Below are 4,676 nucleotides of genomic sequence, written 5' to 3' on the forward strand. Positions count from 1 at the left end.
AGCGGCCTAAGGAACGACCTTTCCCGGAGCCCAGCCTCCTTTCCGTGGGGGGCTCCAGCCTCACGCCAAGGCCACAGGCATGCCTCCCCTCAGCAGCCCGCATCACAGCGGCCGTGGGAGCGGGCCCCGTCAGACACGCACTCCGGTGGCCCCCCACGGTGCCTGGAGAACTGCCCAGCTGAGCCAGGTGACCCACTGAATCACCAGAGGGGATAATATGGCCTTTTTTTCTTTTAATCCACCAAGTTTTCAGGTGTTTGTCGTGAGGCCACAACGGAGGTGAATACCATGTGATTTGTGTCTAGATTATGGTTATTGTTTATCACCTGTTTCCACTTGTCCCTTGCCACAGAGCGGACACAATCCCCCAGGGCAGCGGCGTGCTCACTGATGTGTCCTGAGCCCCCGTGGGGACACCTGCAGCCTTTTTAATGGGTTTATGTATGTATGGAATGACGGGGTGGACTGTTCGTTTGAACTAAAGGTAGACTCCCTATATATAGCCTCCCGATAGATGGTCGACTCCCTATAATATTGCATATTTTTTAGAAGTGTGATTCAATATCAAATTTATTTTTTTCAAAATTTGTCATAATAACCATATGCCGTTGTACTTATTACTGTGGGTATTATATTAATACACGTCCTAAGCTTATGTATCCAGTATATACCTGACACTCTTCAAAGGTTATATTTATAATGAGCTACATAATGTGACCTTCTTTTTTTTGTAGGGTTCTTACGTGTTTTTTTTTTTTTATTAGAAGAGTCTATATTTATCTTCCCACTGTGGAAAATAGTTTGCTGCACATTGTTAGAGCATGGGGCTGAGGCCGCTGGCTGGCCAATGAACTCACAGGGCAGGTGGTGCGCTACAGGAGGGGCGAGACTTTTGCTAAGCCCACAAGGGGCCTCAGGCCCAATGAGTGGAGTTTGATAGCAATTCTTGCTACAAGTAAGAAACAACAGTTTGGTGTGAATTGATTTCTTTTACTTTTATCTGTGTAAAATATACACATGTAGCATTGGAAGAAGAAGAAAGAGGAGAAGAAGAAAAAGGAGAAGAAGGACGAGGGGGGAAGAAGAGGAGGGGGAGGAGGAGGAGGAGGGGGTGAGGAAAGAGAAGGCCAAAAGAAAAGGAGGAAGGGGGAGGAGGAGGAAGGGGAGGGGGAGGACGAGGGAGAGGGGGAGGGGGTGAGGAAAGAGAAGGCCAAGAAGAAAAGGAAGAAGAGGAAGAAGGAGAGGAGGGGGAGGAGGAGGGGGAGGAGGGACGGGGAGGGGGAGGAGGAGGGGGAGGAGGGACGGGGAGGGGGAGGAGGAGGGGGAGGGAGAGGGGGTGAGGAAAGAGAAGGCCAAGAAGAAAAGGAGGAAGAGGAGGAAGGAGAGGAGGGGGAGGAGGGGGAGGGGGAGGGGGAAGGGAGGGGGAGGAGGAGGGAGAGGGAGAGGGGGTGAGGAAAGAGAAGGCCAAGAAGAAAAGGAGGAAGAGGAGGAAGGAGAGGAGGGGGAGGAGGGGGAGGGGGAGGGGGAAGGGAGGGGGAGGAGGAGGGAGAGGGAGAGGGGGTGAGGAAAGAGAAGGCCAAGAAGAAAAGGAGGAAGAGGAGGAAGGAGAGGAGGAGGGGAAGAAGGAAGGGGGGAGGGGGGAGGGGAGGGGGAGGAGGGGGAAATAGGACAAAGAACCCAAGCAGCTCGCTCAGCAGCAGTGAAGGGCAGGGCTGCAACTGGAGTATTTCCTTGAATGAGCTGTTCTGGGAACGAGCCCTTCTCTGAAGATGATTCTCGAGAAGTGTCACAAATATGCCAGCTGCTATCAAATTACAGAATCAAGTGCATTTCTTTCAAAGGATCGTGCAGATACGACACAGGCCAGAACGTAGGAGGAAGATTGTCCTTGACCATGGCTCACTTTGCCCGTTGGTTTCAGAAAAAGGAAAGAGGGGCGTGTCCCCACGGTCCCGTGGCCAGAAGCCATGGGGAGGATCTGGGAACCCTCTCTCCCCATGGGGCTGAGAGGGGCGTTTGGCGGCTGCACCTCCCGCTGTACAGACTGCCTGGGGACGAATATCGCCGTTGAACGACAGCTTTACCTTGGGGGGATTAACATCCAAAGCGTTGCTTCCACACCTGCGAAATGGCGGTGGCCACGGTACCTGCCCACGGGACTCCGATGAGACTTGTCCACAGGGCATGCTCAGCCCCGATGCTGACCCTTCATACGTATTTAGGAGCTGTTACGAATTTTATACCTGGTCATGGTTCCATTTTCCCATGCTTTCCGCAAAGGTTAGGAATGGTACTCGAAGGGAGAGGGTTTTGAGGAGTCTCTCTGATGAACATTTAGATTCTCTAACTAGAAAACAAAAGCGCATATGAACACGAACTTCTAAATTCATTTCAGACGTCCCAATTCCATGTTGACGTCCATCGCCGGGTAAACCCCCGGGTCCCTCCCCAGGTACCTAAGACGTGGTTCTCAGGTATCAGAATGATGGGGTCACCTGGGCTCACTTCCCTGGAAACCGAACCTGGAAAAAGCGTCTCAGTGTTTCTGACGCTTACGGAGAGCCCGGCTTTTTGTTCCTCCCGTCTCTACCCCCTGCCCTCGATTCCCTCGGGCTGTGCTTACGTTGTTTATTTGTATTTTATTCTCGCCGGAGATGCTGCGTGTAAGCCATCCTGAATCTTTTTCTGGGGGCGGGGAGGGCTCGCTGGGAGCCATGCACGCGGGGCTCACACATGCCGCTGGTGGGCCGGTGGGGCTGCAGCTGTTAGATCTTGGAGCTTCGGTGATTCCAGAAGGTTTTTCTCCACCACCTGCTTGGATGACATCACACTGGAGTTATGGAGCAGTGTTCTTGCCTCACGGCCCACAGGGGATTTGTGATCTGTCTTCAGAGTTAGGCCCTGTTGACTCTCCTGTGGTTCCTGGGTCTCTGGTTCTACGTGTGTCCCTGGACGAGCCCATCTGGACCAGATGCCATCATGACTCCTGCCATGGGTGTCCACCGGTCCGGCCAGGGCAGAGAGCCCCAGGGGCCATCATGCTGGCTGGCCGTGGAGAATCCCTAGGCCCTGTCTTCCCTCCCTCCTTGCGAAGTCTTTCCTCCCAGGTTCCGGCATCACTTGGTTCAAAAATCTTTAACGACTCCCTTTGGCCACAGAGTTAAGTGTTAATGTAATACAAACCCACTTGGCTCTTTAGAACCATGTGGGGCTCCAGCCTCATAATCACTACACTGTTCACATTCCTGGTGGGCCCGACGCCCCCTTTCTTGATCATTCCCCCCTCTGCTCCTACTCACTTGTAACCTGCGAGTGTGCGGGTGGACGTTTAACACCGTCGTTTAGGACCCTGGCTTGGGGTCGTTGCTGAAGTCGTTAGCTTTTCGGAGCTGCCAGCTTCCAGAGACTTCCAGAGCACAATCGCTTCTTGCAATGCCTTGGGGCTCCCTTTACCTCAGGAGGGACCCTTCCAGAACCAGCCCCAAGGTTTCGAGGATGCTTCTGTGTCAACGGCAGGCCTCTGTCCCCACCTTGTCCACATCCGTCACGAGTCTCCACGCTCCTCGTGCAGAAGGAACTGTTTAAACAATGCTCAGATTTACTTGTGTGGACATTTTTCTCATCTATCGATATCAACCCAGGCACAGATGGGACCGGATTTCTTGCCTAAACAAGTTCGTCACATAGGAACCAACCTTTCCTTGGAGATGAGATGTTGGAATTGACTTGGCCTCTTCCAGAGGCCGCCAGATGGGAAACGGATTTGGAAGGTGTCCCATGGAGGGACAGCCCTTGGCTTCTCCCCTGGGGGACTGGTGCGTGATCCGGGAGGGTTGGAAAGGGTGGGCTGGCGAACACGGTGGTGTGGAGTCGAGCACCAGAGCTGGAGCGCCGAGGAGACCGTCGGGTTGGGCGTGAGCGGCTGTCACAGGCACAGCTGTGCTCAGTCCGAGGGTCAGCAGAGGAGGAACAGCGACAGCTCCCACCAGGTGGACACCCATGACCCCACCTCCCTGAAGCTCACCTCCCTCCGTGAGCAAAGCAGGTGCCGTGTGTCACTTCACAAAACACATTTGAAGAGAGCTGCTGCTCAAATTTCCCCCCTACCTTTTACTATACACATTTTCAAGTGTGCCAAAAGTTGAAATAGTTCCACGGCACACACCCATCTCCCCGCACCCAAACCAACATTCGGCCCTACGGTGGTGGCTTTGTCACAAGCCTGCCCTGCCCTCTGTCCACAGTTTGACGCAGACATGAGTTACTCTGTTTTCAATCATGGTATTTGATTCATTTTAAAATTTCAAAAGTAATTTAAAAAGGGCATGGGATCTTATTATCAAAAGGGCACACATTGAAACAAAATGAAGCTGAAGGCTGAGAGGGGCCATCATTACAGAAGACAGGGTGGCCGAAGAAACACCACGGTGGTGGCCACTCTGAGCTACACAAGTCTGCAGGTCAGCAGGTCAGCAGAGCCTTGGGCCATGTGCTGGGGGGTTGTGGTGGGCCAGACAGGGGAGAGCGGGGGAGAAAAGGCATGAGGCCCAGAGACAGAAATGCAAGCTGGAAACCAGGCTGGTGGTCCCCTGGGGGTTTCTCCCTGAAGGGAGTGGACAGACAATGCAAGGCTGGCTTGGGGAGGCATGAGAAAGAGAGCCTTGTACCACACGAGG

The 4,676-nt window shown here is 53.5% G+C and overlaps 1 non-coding gene across 1 annotated transcript; it reads left to right on the forward strand.

Annotated features, from left to right (window-relative positions):
- The first annotated feature begins 803 nt into the window (after window positions 1-803).
- LOC123593904 lies at window positions 804-957 on the forward strand. The gene has a single exon (XR_006710589.1). It is a non-coding gene; the product is annotated as a small nucleolar RNA SNORA62/SNORA6 family (small nucleolar RNA).
- Window positions 958-4,676: the final 3,719 nt, after the last annotated feature.

Source organism: Leopardus geoffroyi, chromosome D4 (assembly GCF_018350155.1).
Source record: "Leopardus geoffroyi isolate Oge1 chromosome D4, O.geoffroyi_Oge1_pat1.0, whole genome shotgun sequence".
Lineage (NCBI taxonomy): Eukaryota > Metazoa > Chordata > Mammalia > Carnivora > Felidae > Leopardus > Leopardus geoffroyi.